The following is a 17,680-nucleotide window of genomic DNA, read 5'->3' as shown; positions in this document are numbered from 1 at the left end:
CAACAGGCTTATGAATTTATTCCCTGATGCAACTTGCTAAACAGCAAACTAATAGTTTGGAAGGATTTTAATAATTGATATTTAATATCTGTAAGTATTGGTTCCCAGTTTGTTCCAATGACTTCTATCTGAGGGTTCTGTACGAGGCGGATAGGTGTGTTCGGCACGAGTAACCTCCTTCTACATCCGGAATAATTAAACATTCAAGAGCTGGCCAACTAAAGGGATTAAAGTGTGAGAGAGTCAGAGAGATATACAGCAGGGAAACAGGCCCTTCAGCCTGACTCGTCCATGCCGACAATGTTTCCCAAACTGAACCAGTCCCGTTTGTCTGCATTTGGCCCCCATCCCTCTAAACCTTTCCCACCCATGTACCTGTCCAAATGCCTTTTAAATGTTGCCATTGTACCCGCCCCGACCACCTCCTCTGGCAGCTCATTCCACCCTCCTGCCACCCACTCTGTGAAATGGTTGCTGTGAGGCTTATTGGCTCTTGTAATGTGAGCTACCTGGAGAGCTGACCGTCCCGGGAATTCAGAGATTTTCCACACCTGTGACTGTCTCGGGGTTAATGCACACCCTTGCCCAATTCTACTCAGGGACTACACCTCAACATGTGGGGTGGCACAATGGCACAGCGGTTAACATTGCTGCCTCACAGTGTCAGGGACCCGGGTTCGATGCCGGTCTCGGGTAACTGTCTGTGTGGAGTTTGCATGTTCTCCCCGTGTCTGCGTGGGTTTCCTCCGGGTGCTCCGGTTTCCTCCCACAGTCCAAAGATGTGCAGGTTAGGTGTATTAGCCATGCTAAATTTCCCCTTAGTGTCCAAAGATGTGTAGGTTAGGTGGATTGGCCATGCTAAATTGCCCCTTAGTGTCCAAAGATCTGCGGGTTAGGTGGATTGGCCATGCTAAATTGCCCCTTAGTGTCCAAAGATCTGCGGGTTAGGTGGATTGGCCATGCTAAATTGCCCCTTAGTGTCCAAAGATGTGTAGGTTAGGGGGATTGGCCATGCTAAACTGCCCCTTAGTGTCCAAAGATGTGCAGGTTAGGGGGATTGGCCATGCTAAACTGCCCCTTAGTGTCAGGGGGATTAGCAGGGTAAATACCTGGGATTACGGGAATAGAGTGGGATTGTTGCCGGTGCAGGCTCGATGGGCCGAACAGCCTCCTTCTGCACTGTCGGGATTGTGTGTTTCTAACTGGAAATTGATTCTATGTGACATCATTTCGTGAAATCAAAGCTGTCTGAGGTATCACACACCAGAGAGAATCAATAATCAGGAGAGAGAGAGAGAATACAGAGCTGGAATTACAAGCCCGTGAGAATTTCCCATCACCAAACACACTCGGTATTTAATCACAAGCCTTGATGAATTTGCAATATCGCTCTTGTCTTGAAAACCTCTTCTGCTCGCCACACTTAATGAGCCGATAATGAAATTGTGGAAATGTGACGTTTAGATGCCTCCAATTACTGGTGAAGAACTTTGTTAGTCAGTCATTTACAGAGAAGATTAGGTGTGAGCCTTGTCTCCCTGCTCTCACTCCTGTGTCTGACGCAGGTCACAGGTCCATGATCTACTTCACAGATTGGAGCAGCTAATCCAGGCTGGCACTCGCAGGGCAGTACTGAGTGAATGCTGCACTGTCAGAGACACTGTCCTTCAGATGAGATTTTCAACCCAGACCCCGTCTGGCTGTTCAGGTGGATGTAAAAATAATCGATGGGATTATTTGGAAGAAGGGTCGGGGAGTTCTCCCCTGGGTCCTGGGACCAATGTTTATCTCGCAAACATCACCAATAAAACACACCCTCTTGTCATTATCTCATTGTCGGTTTCTGGGAGCTCTCTCTACACGGGATTTGTGGATGTCATGCCAAGAATGTTTCATTTATTCTTTCACCAGGAGCCATAGAATCATAGAGGTTTACAGCATGGAAACAGGCCCTTCGGCCCAACTTGTCCATGCCGCCCTTTTTTTTTAAACCTCTAAGCTAATCCCAATTGCCCACATTTGGCCCATATCCCTCGATACCCATTGTACCCATGTAACTGTCTAATCGCTTTTTAAAAGACAAAATTGTACCCGCCTCTACTACTACCTCTGACAGCTTGTTCCAGACACTCACCACCCTCTGTATGAAAAAATTGCCCCTCTGGACCCTTTTGTATCTCTCCCCTCTCACCTTAAACCTATGCCCTCTAGTTTTAGACTCCCCTACCTTTGGGAAAAGATATTGACTATCTAGCTGATCTGTGCCCCTCATTATTTTATAGACCTCTATAACATCATCCCTCAGCCTCCTACGCTCCAGAGAAAAAAGTCCACTCTATCCAGCTTCTCCTTACAACTCAAACCATCAAGTCCCGGTAGCATCCTAGTAAATCTTTTCTGCACTCTTTCTAGTTTAATAATATCCTTTCTATAATAGGGTGTCCAGAACTGTACACAGTATTCCAAGTGTTGCCTTACCAATATCCTGTACAACTTCAACAAGACGTCTCAACTGGAGATGAACATGTGACTTGACTCTCAACTGCCCTCCAAGGGCAACTAGGGATGGGCAATAAATGCTGGCCAGCCAGAGACACCCATGTCCCATGAATGATTAAAAAAACAAATGAGCATCATTGGCTGGGCCGGCATGTACCATCTATTTGATTTGATTTGATTTGGTTTGATTTATTATTGTCACATGTATTGGGATGTAGTGAAAAGTATTTGCGTGCCATGCAGACAAAACATACTGTGCATAGAGGACATAGGGGAGAAGGAAAGGAGAGGGTGCAGAATGTAGTGATAGGATGCAGAGAAAGATCAGCTTAATATGTGATAGGACTATTTCTGATGGAAACAGGGAAGAAAGCTGTTCTTGAGTCGGTTAGTATATCATCTCAGAAGGAAAAAGGTGGAAGAGAAAATGTCCGGGGTGCGTGGGATCCTTGATTATGCTGGCTGCTTTGCCAAGGTAGCAGGAAGTGTAGAGAGAGTCAATGGATGGGAGGCTGGTTTGTGTGATGGACTGGGCTATGTTCACAATCTTTTTAGTTTCTTGCGGTCTTGGTCAGAGCAGCAACCATACCAAGCTGTGATACATCCGGAAAGGATGCTTTCTATGGTGCATCTGTAAAAATTAGTGAGGGTTGTAGTGGACATGCCGAATTTCCTTAGCCTCCTGAGAAAGTAGAGACGTTGGTGGGCTTTTTTAATTATAGCATCGGTGTGGAGGGACCAGGACAGATTGTTGGTGAGCTGGACACCTAGAAACTGTGACCATTTCCACTTCATCACTGTTGATGTAGACAATTGATGTTGATCTATCCCGAACGGCCCTCGAGAAGGTGGTGGTGGTGAACTGCCCTCTTGAACCGCTGCAGTCCATGTGGTGTAGATACCCCAACACTGGGGAAGATGATGGTGGAGTGGTAACCCAGAGACCCAGGAAAATGCCTTGTGAAGAGGGGTTCACATCCCACCGTGCCATCTGGTCACGTTTAAACTCAATTAATAAATCCGGAATTGAAAGCCACTGCGAAACTGTCATTTATTTTTGTAGAAAACCATCTGGTTCACTGAAGGAGGAAAAATATACAGATGGGTACACATAAGATGGCGGCCGGGCACACAAACAGTCACCTGGGAAAGAGACATTAAACAGACACTGACTTTCAGTACAAACAGCCACCTGAGATTAAAACATAAAGGACAGACAGCTATCCAAAGTTAAACATGCAGGAATCAAGTCTTACAGGAAGCCAGCCAGGGCTTAAAGATAAGGACAATAGGGATAGATAATGAGATTAACAACAGGTGGGATCAGGAATACATAACTGCAGGAAAACCAATTCCTGTAAACCACTGTATGAATAGACCGAAACTAAAGTCATTGATAGTCACTGACGTAGGAAATGTATCCATTCATAGAACAATGCGACGTTAACATGCTTATGTCTGTTTCTGTCTGTATTTGTCTATAACGATGTGTTGATGTGTTTAACGACCGATCACCTACTTGATTACAACGATGTGATAATGGCTAGATGTCCGGTCCATCTATTGTGTAAAGGGTATAAAGATGGACTGCTCCTATTGTCTCATTGAGAGAAGGTTTTGCTGCTGGTTAGTGCCTTTTCTCCACGAAGCTTCGTTTAATAAAACTATATTGTTGAAACCTTCAAGTCTGACTCACAAGTGGCATTTTTCCCACAACATTCACGAATATCCTTGAGGGAAGGAAATCTGCTGCCCTTATCCAGTCTGGCCTACATGCGACTCCAGAGCCACAGCAATATGGTCGACTCTTAAAAGCTCCCTGAAATGGCCCAGCGGACCATTCAGCTTCACAGATAATGAGGGATGGGCAACAAATGCTGGCCTTGCCCACGTCATGTGAATGAATAAAGGGGGAAAAAAGGGAAGAGATTTCCAGGGTTTTGTCCCAGTGACAGTGAAGGAATAATTCTAAGTCAGGCTGCTGTGTGACTTGGAGGGGAATTGCAGATGATGGGAATTACGCTTGGGCAGTAAATGTTGGCCTTGCCAGCGACAACACATCCACTAAATGAGCAAAACTTTTAAATTCCTGCATTGGGCCCTTTGCCACTAAATTAGGGACAATGTCCCTGACCCTGAGTATCAGATTCCGGAACTCCCGTCAACTCTCCCAGTTTCTGAAACCATTGGATCCCACCCAACATTTCAGCTCAGTCTCTCTCTCCCCAGATGCTGGCTGGCTTGCTGAGAATTTCTGGTGCTTGCTGCTTTTATTTCCAATATATTTCCAATTATGAAATTAGCCTTAATCCCAACTTTTGGCATTAGGGTGAGCAGAAGGCATTCAGCGCCAGGAATTTGATTTGATTTGATTTGATTTATTATTGTTACATGTATTGGGATACAGTGAAAAGTACTGTTTCTTGTGCTCTATACAGACAAAGCATACCCTTCATAGAGAAGGAAAGGAGAGGATGCAGAATGTAGTGTTACAGTCATAGCTAGGGTGTAGAGAAAGATCAACTTAATGCGAGGTAGGTCTATTCAAAAGTCTGATGGCAGCAGGGAAGAAGCTGTTCTTGAGTCGGTTGATACCGAGTGACTCGGATGACCCACTAGGAAGCTTTTATCAAAACAAACTTTATTTAACAACACAGGTAGAATATAACCAAAAGAATTAGCATAACTTTTACCAATTTAAATAGTTAAACATGACAAGTTATAATTCCACAATAGTTCACTTTTGTGTTGGTGTTATTGATATGTAAAGCAACAAGGAGAAGGGCGATATAGAAATGTAGAAACTAGAAGCAGGAGGAGGCCATTCGGCCCTACGAGCCTGCTCCACCATTCATTTTGATCATGGCTGATCATCGAATTCAACATCCTGATCCCCCCCCCTTCCCTCCATATCCTTTGATCCCTTTAGCCCCAAGAGCTATATCTAATTTCTTCCTGAAATCACACAACCTTTCGGCCTCAACTATATTCTGTGGGAGTGAATTCCACACATTCACCACTCTCTGGGTGAAGAAATGTCTCCTCACCTCAGTTCTAAAAGGTTTACCCCTTATCCTCAAACTATGACCCCTAGTTCTGGACTCCCCCACCATTGGGAACATTCTTTCTGAATCTACCCTGTCTAACCCTGTTAGAATTTCATAAGTTTCTATGAGATCCCCTCTCACTCTTCTAAACTCCAGTGAATATAATCCTAACCGGCTTAGTCTCTCCTCATATGACAGACCTGCCATCCCAGGAATCAGCCTGGTAAACCTTCGCTCTGCTCCCTCTATCGCAAGGACATCCTTCCTCAGATAAGGACACCAGAACTCCTCACAATAGTGTGGGGAGGACATGATGAGAGTCTCAGAGTTTGAAAGTCTCGGGAAGATGGGAGGAGGAAGATTGTGATGAATGGACCGGGGGTGGGGGGGTGGGGTGGGGGGGGGGGGGGGGGGGGGGGGAGGGCAATGGGGGCAATGGGACATTTGTAACAGAAATGGGACATTTGTAACAGAAATCTCAAAGGATCTTCATATTCTGACCCTAAAGTCTGTCAGCTCAATGCCAGATTTAATTTTGTTTTGTGGAGTGAATCCTATCTCAATGAAAATGCATTCGGGGTTATTTCACCGGGACTCACCTCATACCCGTAAACCATTCAACCTCCTCTCTTGTGATTAACCAAATCAGATCAACTCCTTCCAATAAAATCACAGCTTTAATGTTCATCCCTAGTTATCTCCAACTCAAAATGATCCTGGCTGCACCACAAGGTGAGGTTTCGTTACCAAAACAACATTGTAATTATCAATTCAGATACAGTCTCCCACCTGCCTGCCCATTCAACATGTCCGCTACGACTCTCACCAATCTTTACATCTGTACCATAGAATGCATTCTTTCTGGTTGTATCACAGCTTGGTATGGCTCCTGCTCTGCCCAAGACCGCAAGGAACTACAAAAGGTCATGAACGAAGCCCAATCCATCACGCAAACCAGCCTCCCATCCATTGACTCTGTCTACACTTCCCGCTGCCTCGGCAAAGCAGCCAGCATAATTAAGGACCCCACGCACCCCGGACATTCTTTCTTCCACCTTCTTCCGTCAGGAAAAAGATACAAAAGTCTGAGGTCACGTACCAACCGACTCAAGAACAGCTTCTTCCCTGCTGCTGTCAGACTTTTGAATGGACCTACCTCGCATTAAGTTGATCTTTCTCTCCAGCCTAACTATGACTGTAACACTACATTCTGCACTCTCTCCTTTCCTTCTCTATGAATGGTATGCTTTGTCTGTATAGTGCACAAGAAACAATACATTTCACTGTATGTTAATACATGTGACAATAATAAATCAAATCAAACCAAATTAAAACTTCTGGTGTGTTTTGCGCTCTCAGAGCGGCTGGTTTTCAATCTCACTTGGGCAAATGAGATGAAAATGTCGCTCCTACTTGATGGTGGAATGAATTTGAGCACGATGCAAACATGATCTCTTTTTTATTGTGTGTGAAAGGTGTTCAAATGCTCCCACTTACTAAGTTCGTTTCCCAGTTGAACACAGTGACCTGTGGTGTTCTGCAGGGTTCTGTACTGGGACCTCTGCTATTTGTGATATATATAAATGATTTGGAAGAAGGTGTAACTGGTGTTATCAGCAAGTTTGCGGATGACATGAAGGTGGCTGGACTTGCGGATAGCGACGAACATTGTCGGACAATACAGCAGGTTATAGATAGGCTGGAAAATTGGGCAGAGAAATGGGAGATGGAATTTAATCCAGATAAATGCGAAGTGATGCATTTTGGAAGAACTAATGTAGGGGGGAATTATACAATAAATGGCAGAGCCATCAAGAGTATAGAAACACAGAGGGACCTAGGTGTGCAAGTCCACAAATCCTTGAAAGTGGCAGCACAGGTGGAGAAGGTGGTGAAGAAGGCATATGGTATGCTTGCCTTTATAGGACAGGGTATAGAGTATAAAAGCTGGAGTCTGATGTTGCAGCTGTATAGAACGCTGGTTAGGCCACATTTAAAGTACTGCGTCCAGTTCTGGTCGCCGCACTACCAGAAAGACGTGGAGGCGTTAGAGAGAGTGCAGAAAAGGTTTACCAGGATTTGCCTGGTATGGAGGGTCTTAGCTATGAGGAGAGATTGGGTAAACTGGGCTTGTTCTCCCTGGAAAGATGGAGAATGAGGGAAGACCTGATAGAGCTGTACAAAGTTATGAAGGGTATAGATAGGGTGAACAGTGGGAAGCTTTTTCCCAGGTCGGAGGTGACGATCACGAGGGGTCACGGGTTCAAGGTGAGAGGGGCGAGGTATAAGTCAGATATCAGAGGGATGTTTTTTACACAGAGGGTGGTGGGGGCCTGGAATGTGCTGCCAAGTAGGGTGGTGGAGGCAGGCACGCTGACATCGTTTAAGACTTACCTGGATAGTCACATGAGCAGTCTGGGAATGGAGCGATACAAACAAAGGGTCCAGTTGGACCAATGAGCGGCACAGGCTTGGAGGGCCAAAGGGCCTGTTTCCTGTGCTGTACTGTTCTTTGTTCTTTGTTCAGTGGGAGCGATTCTCCGGCCCTGATCGCCAGAGGAGCAATGGCGCGACTTTTGTCAGGAAGAGCTCACTTTGAGATCCCAGGTTGGCGCAGCCAAGCGGCAGGGCTTGAAGGGCGGGTAACCTATAGGCCACCCCATAGCGGGGGTTTGCACATATTGTGGGGGCTTTTGGTGCTGGTGATGAGGGAAGGGGGGGGGGGGGGCGCCTTAAAGATTAATCTGAGACTGGGATAAAAAGGGTTCCCCTGATCTCGGGGCAGTCGAAATTGCCGCCGTCTTTTGACCCCATCCCTCTCATTCACGATGCAAATTAACCTCCGAGGGAGGGTTGTGATCGGGGATCACACCACGTTTCTCGCTGGAGATGGCCATTTTTCTTGGAGCATTGCGCCCAACTCCTCGTAAACTGAACTCAGCCACGATGATCATTGCTGAGGCAAAGTGCTGTGTAACTGAGATCTCCTGTGGTGTTTGAGTGCGCGAAGGCACTGACGCCTTGCGCTACAAGGCTAGACATGCCGACTGTGCTTCATTCAATATCTCATTCAGCAAGTGACCCAGTCGGAAATGCAGACTGCCCTGCACTCCATCAAAATGATCGAGCCTGGATTATTCTGGAAACCTTTTTACACCAGAATTTCTAATCAATATACCAGAGATTACTTACATCTTCAAATTAACAAGTACAGCTGTCGATGCGGAATACATTTGAGATACAAGGTTTCCAGGTGTGACGCGCTCTGCACGTTCCAGCTAAAACCAGAAAGATAACTGGAAGTGGAAAGCTATCCCCTGTCACTTGGAATTCAACAAGCGCCAGTGATATGTTTTACTTCCTGTCCCCTCCCCTGCCAGAATCATAGAATCCTACAGTGCAAAAGGAGGCCATTCAGCCCATCGAGTCTGCACCGACCACAATCCCACCCAGGCCCTATCCCATAACCCCACATATTTACCCTGCCAATCCCTTGACACTAAGTATCATAGAGTCATAGAATCCATACAGTGCCGAAGGAGGCCACTCGGCCCATTGAATCTGCACCGACCACAATCCCACCCAGGGCCGATCCCCATGCATTTACCCTAGCTGGCCCCCTGACACTCAATTTAGCATGGCCAATCCACCTATCCCACACATCTTTGGATTGTGGGAGGAAACCGGAGTACCCGGATGAAACCCACGCAGACACAGGGAGAATGTGCAAACTCCATACTCGAGGCCAGAATTGAACCCGGGTCCCTGGTGCTGTGAGACAGCAGTGCTAACCACTGTGCCACCATGCCACCCTGTCAGGTTAGCGTGGAATTTCTCTGGCTGGCGTTCACTGGTGGAGTTAGCCTTGTGTGAGTGTTAAAACCATGAGGACAATATTGGCACAGGATAGACTGGGCGGCATGGTGGCACAGTGGTTAGCACTGCTGCCTCACAGCGCCAGGGATCCAAGTTCAATTCCAGTCTTGGGTCACTGTCTGTGGAGAGGTTGCACGTTCTCCTCGTGTCTGCAAGGGTTTCCTCCGGGTGCTCCGGTTTCCTCCCATGCTCCAAAGTTGCGCGGATTAGGTGGATTGGCCATGGTAAATTGCCCCTTAGTGTCAGGGGGATGAGCAGGGTAAATACGTGGGGTTATAGGGTTAGGGCCTGGGTGGAATTTTTGTCAATGCAGACTTGATGGGCCGAATGGCCTCCTTCTAGCACTGTAGGGATTCTATTCTACTAAGACTGGGATTGGCAGAACTCACCAGATAAGTAAGGTATTGGTGGATGTGTGAACTGAGAAATCCCACCAAACCCCTCTGCCAGGACTCTGATTCGTGCTTTCACCTTCCTACTTCACAAAGGATGGCCAATAGAAAGTCTCTAAAGTCAGGGGAGGCAGTGGTGTGTAGTGGTACTGTTACTGGACTCGGAATCCAGAGACCTAGGTAATGTGGGGACCCGGGTTCAAATCCCACCACGGCAGATGGTGAAATTCGAATTCAATAAAAATTTGGAAATGAAATTCTCTAATGATGACCATTACTGATTGTCGTAAAAACCCATCTGGGTCACTAATGCCCTTTTGGGAAGGGAATCTGCTGTCCTTCACTAGTCTGGCCTACACGTGACTTCTGAGCCACAGCAATGTGGTTGACTCTTAACTGCCCTCTGAAATGGATGAACGAGACACTGAGTTCAAGGGCAACTGGAGATGGGCAACAAATGCTGGCCCAGCCAGCGACACCCACATCCCGTGAATGAATGAAACAAAATTGAATTAAAAAGTGTCCCATTTTAAAACAGGGCACAACCTCTGTGGGTTCATTGAGCTCTGCACAGCAGGAGAGGGGCATATCTATCATCTTTTCATTCACTGAAAAATCCGAGTGTTCATTTCATGGCTATTAGTGGGGTCTGTTGTGCAAAAACTGTCTGGCGCAGTCCTGGCTTTACAATAGGCATCACACCTGAATGTAACTCCCTACATATCACATAGATACACGGAAAATAGGAGCAGGAGTAGGCCATTCGGCCCTTCAAGCCCGTATTGCCATTTAACATCATCATGGCTGATACTGTATCTCAACTCCATATTCCTGCACTCTCCCCATACCCCTGACACCTTTAGCATCTAGAAATCTATCTATTTCCTTCTTAAATATATCCATTGACTCTTTCAGTGGTCAAGAATTCCACAGGTTCACTACCCACTGGAAAAGCAGCCAGCATAATTAAGGAACCCACGCATCCCGGACATTCTCTCTTCCACCTTCCTCCGTCGGGAAACAGCTACAAAAGTCTGAGGTCACGTACCAACCGACTCAAGAACAGCTTCTTCCCTGCTGCAGTCAGACTTTTGAATGGACTTAGCTTGCATTAAGTTGATCATTCTCTACATCCTAGCTATGACTGTAACACTACATTCTGCACTCTCTCCTTTAGTTCTCTATGAACGGTATGCTTTGTCTGTACAGCGCGTAAGAAACAATATTTTTCACTGTAAATACATGTGACAATAATAAATCAAATCAAATCAAATCACTGAGTGAAGTAATTTCTCCTAATCTCAGTCCTAAATGGCCTTCCCCATATCCTGAGACTAGGTCCCCCTTGTTCTAGACCCCCTCCCAGACAGAGGAAACACCATCCCAGCATCCAGCTGTCCAGCCCTGTCAGGACTTGATATGTTTCAATGAGATCCCCTCTCATTTTTCTGAATTCCAGTGAATACAGGCCCAATCGACACAATCTCTCCTCGTATGACAATCCTCCATCCCAGGAACCAGACTGGAGAATATTTGCTACACTCCCTCTCTGATAAATAAGTCCAAAACTGCTCACAACACTCCAGGTGTGGTCTCACCAAGGCCCTGTACAGCTGCAGCAAGACTTCCTTGCTCCTTTACTCAAATCCTCTTGCAATAAAGGCCAAAATACATAAGATAATATATAAGATGTTGAGAGGCATAGATCGGGTGGATTCTCAGAGGCTTTTTCCCAGGGTGGAAATGGCTGCTACGAGAGGACACAGGTTTAAGGTGCTGGGGGGGGGGGGGGGGGGGGGGGGCGGGTAGGTACAGGGGAAATGTTAGGGGAGGTTTTTCACACAGAGGGTGGTGGGCGAGTGGAATCGGCTGCCGTCAGTGGTGGTGGAGGCAAACTCAATAGGGTCTTTTAAGAGACTCCTGGATGAGTACATGGGACTTAATAGGATGGAGGGTTATAGGTAGGCCTAAAAGGTAGGGATATGTTCGGCACAACTTGTGGGGCCGAAGGGCCTGTGTGTTCTGTAGTTTTTCTATGTTTTTCTATGTTTCTATAATATTTGCCTTCCAAATTGCTTGCCATACCAGCATACTTGCTTGCGGTGACTGGTGTACAAGGAAACACAGATCCCTTTGTACATCAACATTTCCCAATCGAACACCATTTCAATAATACTCGGCCATTCTCCGAAGAGGATAACTGAGGGAATGCCGCACTGTCAGAGGGTCAGTACTGAGGGAGTGCTGCACTGTCAGAGGGTCAGTGCTGAGGGAGTGCTGCACTGTCAGAGGGTCAGTGCTGAGGGAGTGCTGCACTGTCAGAGGGTCAGTACTGAGGGAGTGCCGCACTGTCAGAGGGTCAGTACTAAGGGAGTGCTGCACTGTCAGAGGGTCAGCGCTGAGGGAGTGCTGCACTGTCAGAGGGTCAGTACTGAGGGAGTGCCGCACTATCAGAGGGTCAGTACTGAGGGAGTGCCGCACTGTCAAAGGGTCAGTACTGAGGGAGCGCCGCACTGTCAGAGGGTCAGTACTGAGGGAGTGCCGCACTGTCAGAGGGTCAGTACTGAGGGAGTGCCGCACTATCAGAGGGTCAGTACTGAGGGAGTGCCGCACTGTCAAAGGGTCAGTACTGAGGGAGCGCCGCACTGTCAGAGGGTCAGTGTTGAGGGAATGCCGCACTGTCAGAGGGTCAGTACTGAGGGAGTGCTGCACTGTCAGAGGGTCAGCGCTGAGGGAGTGCTGCACTGTCAGAGGGTCAGTACTGAGGGAGTGCCGCACTGTCAGAGGGTCAGTACTGAGGGAGTGCCGCACTGTCAGAGGGTCAGTACTAAGGGAGTGCTGCACTGTCAGAGGGTCAGCGCTGAGGGAGTGCTGCACTGTCAGAGGGTCAGTACTGAGGGAGTGCCGCACTGTCAGAGGGTCAGTACTGAGGGAGTGCCGCACTGTCAGAGGGTCAGTACTGAGGGAGTGCCGCACTGTCAGAGGGTCAGTACTGAGGGAGTGCCGCACTGTCAGAGGGTCAGTACTGAGGGAGTGCCACACTGTCAGAGGGTCAGTACTGAGGGAGTGCTGCACTGTCAGAGGGTCAGTGCTGAGGGAGTGCCGCACGGTCAGAGGGTCAGTACTGAGGGAATGCCGCACTGTCAGAGGGTCAGTACTGAGGGAGTGCTGCACTGTCAGAGGGTCAGTACTGAGGGAGTGCCGCACTGTCAGAGGGTCAGTACTGAGGGAATGCCGCACTGTCAAAGGGTCAGTACTGAGGGAATGCCGCACTGTCAGAGGGTCAGTACTGAGGGAGTGCTGCACTGTCAGAGGGTCAGTACTGAGGGAGTGCTGCACTGTCAGAGGGTCAGTACTGAGGGAATGCCGCACTGTCAAAGGGTCAGTACTGAGGGAATGCCGCGCTGTCAGAGGGTCAGTACTGAGGGAGTGCTGCACTGTCAGAGGGTCAGTACTGAGGGAGTGCCGCAATGTCAGAGGGTCAGGAATGAGGGAGTGCCGCAATGTCAGAGGGTCAGTGCTGAGGGAGTGCCGCACTGTCAGAGGGTCAGTGCTGAGGGAGTGCCGCACTGTCAGAGGGTGAGTGCTGAGGGAGTGCCGCACTGTCAGAGGGTCAGTGCTGAGGGAGTGCCAGACTGTCAGAGGATCAGTGTTGAGGGAGTGCCGCACTATCAGAGGGTCAGTACTGAGGGAGCGCCGCACTGTCAGAGGGTCAGTGCTGAGGGAGTGCTGCACTGTCAGAGGGTCAATGCTGAGGGAGTGCTGCACTGTCAGAGGGTCAGTACTGAGGGAGTGCTGCACTGTCAGAGGGTCAGTGCTGAGGGAGTGTCGCACTGTCAGAGGGTCAGTACTGAGGGAGTGCCGCACTGTCAAAGGGTCAGTACTGAGGGAGCGCCGCACTGTCAGAGGGTCAGTGTTGAGGGAATGCCGCACTGTCAGAGGGTCAGTACTGAGGGAGTGCTGCACTGTCAGAGGGTCAGCGCTGAGGGAGTGCTGCACTGTCAGAGGGTCAGTACTGAGGGAGTGCCGCACTGTCAGAGGGTCAGTACTGAGGGAGTGCCGCACTGTCAGAGGGTCAGTACTAAGGGAGTGCTGCACTGTCAGAGGGTCAGCGCTGAGGGAGTGCTGCACTGTCAGAGGGTCAGTACTGAGGGAGTGCCGCACTGTCAGAGGGTCAGTACTGAGGGAGTGCCGCACTGTCAGAGGGTCAGTACTGAGGGAGTGCCGCACTGTCAGAGGGTCAGTACTGAGGGAGTGCCGCACTGTCAGAGGGTCAGTACTGAGGGAGTGCCACACTGTCAGAGGGTCAGTACTGAGGGAGTGCTGCACTGTCAGAGGGTCAGTGCTGAGGGAGTGCCGCACTGTCAGAGGGTCAGTACTGAGGGAATGCCGCACTGTCAGAGGGTCAGTACTGAGGGAGTGCTGCACTGTCAGAGGGTCAGTACTGAGGGAGTGCCGCACTGTCAGAGGGTCAGTACTGAGGGAATGCCGCACTGTCAAAGGGTCAGTACTGAGGGAATGCCGCACTGTCAGAGGGTCAGTACTGAGGGAGTGCTGCACTGTCAGAGGGTCAGTACTGAGGGAGTGCTGCACTGTCAGAGGGTCAGTACTGAGGGAATGCCGCACTGTCAAAGGGTCAGTACTGAGGGAATGCCGCGCTGTCAGAGGGTCAGTACTGAGGGAGTGCTGCACTGTCAGAGGGTCAGTACTGAGGGAGTGCCGCAATGTCAGAGGGTCAGGAATGAGGGAGTGCCGCAATGTCAGAGGGTCAGTGCTGAGGGAGTGCCGCACTGTCAGAGGGTCAGTGCTGAGGGAGTGCCGCACTGTCAGAGGGTGAGTGCTGAGGGAGTGCCGCACTGTCAGAGGGTCAGTGCTGAGGGAGTGCCAGACTGTCAGAGGATCAGTGTTGAGGGAGTGCCGCACTATCAGAGGGTCAGTACTGAGGGAGCGCCGCACTGTCAGAGGGTCAGTGCTGAGGGAGTGCTGCACTGTCAGAGGGTCAATGCTGAGGGAGTGCTGCACTGTCAGAGGGTCAGTACTGAGGGAGTGCTGCACTGTCAGAGGGTCAGTGCTGAGGGAGTGTCGCACTGTCAGAGGGTCAGTACTGAGGGAGTGCTGCACTGTCAGAGGGTCAGTACTGAGGGAGTGTCGCACTGTCAGAGGGTCAGTCCTGAGGGAGTGCTGCACTGTCAGAGGGTCAGTACTGAGGGAGTGCCGCACTGTCAGAGGGTGAGTGCTGAGGGAGTGCCGCACTGTCAGAGGGTCAGTACTGAGGGAGTGCCGCACTGTCAGAGGGTGAGTGCTGAGGGAGTGCCGCACTGTCAGAGGGTCAGTGCTGAGGGAGTGCCAGACTGTCAGAGGATCAGTGTTGAGGGAGTGCCGCACTATCAGAGGGTCAGTACTGAGGGAGTGCCGCACTGTCAAAGGGTCAGTACTGAGGGAGCGCCGCACTGTCAGAGGGTCAGTGTTGAGGGTATGCCGCACTGTCAGAGGGTCAGTACTGAGGGAGTGCCGCACTGTCAGAGGGTCAGTACTGAGGGAGTGCCGCACTGTCAGAGGGTCAGTGCTGAGGGAGTGCCGCACTGTCAGAGGGTCAGTACTGAGGGAGTGCCGCACTGTCAGAGGGTCAGTCCTGAGGGAGTGCCGCACTGTCAGAGGGTCAGTGCTGAGGGAATGCCGCACTGTCAGAGGGTCAGTGCTGAGGGAGTGCCGCACTGTCAGAGGGTCAGTGCTGAGGGAGTGCTGCACTGTCAGAGGGTCAGTACTGAGGGAGTGCCGCACTGTCAGAGGTTCAGTACTGAGGGAGTGTCGCACTGTCAGAGGGTCAGTACTGAGGGAGTGCCGCACTGTCAGAGGGTCAGTGCTGAGGGAGTGCCGCACTGTCAGAGGGTCAGTACTGAGGGAGTGCCGCACTGTCAGAGGGTGAGTGCTGAGGGAGTGCCGCACTGTCAGAGGGTCAGTGCTGAGGGAGTGCCAGACTGTCAGAGGATCAGTGTTGAGGGAGTGCCGCACTATCAGAGGGTCAGTACTGAGGGAGTGCCGCACTGTCAAAGGGTCAGTACTGAGGGAGCGCCGCACTGTCAGAGGGTCAGTGTTGAGGGAATGCCGCACTGTCAGAGGGTCAGTACTGAGGGAGTGCCGCACTGTCAGAGGGTCAGTACTGAGGGAGTGCCGCACTGTCAGAGGGTCAGTGCTGAGGGAGTGCCGCACTGTCAGAGGGTCAGTACTGAGGGAGTGCCGCACTGTCAGAGGGTCAGTCCTGAGGGAGTGCCGCACTGTCAGAGGGTCAGTGCTGAGGGAATGCCGCACTGTCAGAGGGTCAGTGCTGAGGGAGTGCCGCACTGTCAGAGGGTCAGTGCTGAGGGAGTGCTGCACTGTCAGAGGGTCAGTACTGAGGGAGTGCCGCACTGTCAGAGGGTCAGTACTGAGGGAGTGTCGCACTGTCAGAGGGTCAGTACTGAGGGAGTGCCGCACTGTCAGAGGGTCAGTGCTGAGGGAGTGCCGCACTGTCAGAGGGTCAGTACTGAGGGAGTGCCGCACTGTCAGAGGGTCAGTCCTGAGGGAGTGCTGCACTGTCCGAGGGTCGTTGCTGAGGGAGTGCTGCACTGTCAGAGGGTCAGTCCTGAGGGAGTGCTGCACTGTCAGAGGGTCAGTCCTGAGGGAGTGCTGCACTGTCAGAGGGTCAGTCCTGAGGGAGTGCTGCACTGTCAGACATGCCATCTTTCAGATAAAAGTTTAAACTAAAACCCATTTTATCCTCTGGTGGCTGCATGAAGATCAGGTGGGAATATTCTGGAGTAAAGCAGGGGATGCATTCCCGCCGGTGACCTGCTGTTTATTTACCCCCTCAATCAAAAAGACATGATTTGGCCATTCTCAGAGTGTTCCTGGAGCTTGCGATGTGCTAATTAGTGCTGCACTTCCTAAATGTCAGGAAGAACAACACTTCGTTAAAATAAATACTTCATTGATTGGGAATTGCTTTGGGGTGACCTGGGATCCTGAAGGGCGCTATACAAATGCATTTTCCTTTGTTTGCCGAGATCTCATTGCAGCCTCCACACTTGCAAATATATTCATGGATATTCGCTATTTCAATCTGGTGTATTCGGTTTGATCTGTTACAGCTCCCTGACTGCGGTTACATAATCATTGCAGATAGATGGAGGGCAATTTACTGAACGGTAGATGCATTACACCGAACCCTTGTCGGAATTCCAGCCTTACATCAGGGAGGTATAATAGTTTTCTCATTAAACCGGCACGCAGCCACTGATATTCCCCCCTCTGGATCGGAGCTTTATTGAGAAGTGGATTGATGCAGTGTCACTTGAGGCCTTGCGATGTAAACAAGTCATTTTCCATCATCTGTTTTGCGATGTGTAATGTACACACACAGCCTCGGAATTCAGGAATGCGCAAAAAACCAGCGAGAGAGAGAGAGACCATATCCTGTGACAACTAGCACCACACCCCGTGACCATCTCCAACCCTGGTACATGGATTTAGATTGGGGGTAGAGGCCGGTTTGACTGTGATCCTTCTCTCTGTCGGTCCCACCGCTTACCGATCTCGCTCCTCAAAGTCCCATTAGCAAATGAGCATTCTAACAACACTATTTCAACATCCCAGGCAGAAATCCGAGCATTAGTTAAAGGATTCTAGCCTAATAAGGGGGCTCACGTGATCCTTCTCATGCATTGGGACCTTAATCTGAACCCTCTGTGTTGTTTAATAGCTTTGTACCTCACTCCTGGGTTTCCATTATTCAGATATCACAGCCCATTTATCAGTCTGACAGCTTTTATTTTCTGGATAAGAAACACATTGCAATCACTTCACCTCAGTGCACGGTCCCCTTTTGCA

Source organism: Mustelus asterias, chromosome 24 (assembly GCF_964213995.1).
Source record: "Mustelus asterias chromosome 24, sMusAst1.hap1.1, whole genome shotgun sequence".
Classification (NCBI taxonomy): Eukaryota; Metazoa; Chordata; class Chondrichthyes; order Carcharhiniformes; family Triakidae; genus Mustelus; species Mustelus asterias.
Note: the sequence above shows the minus strand (reverse complement) of the source record.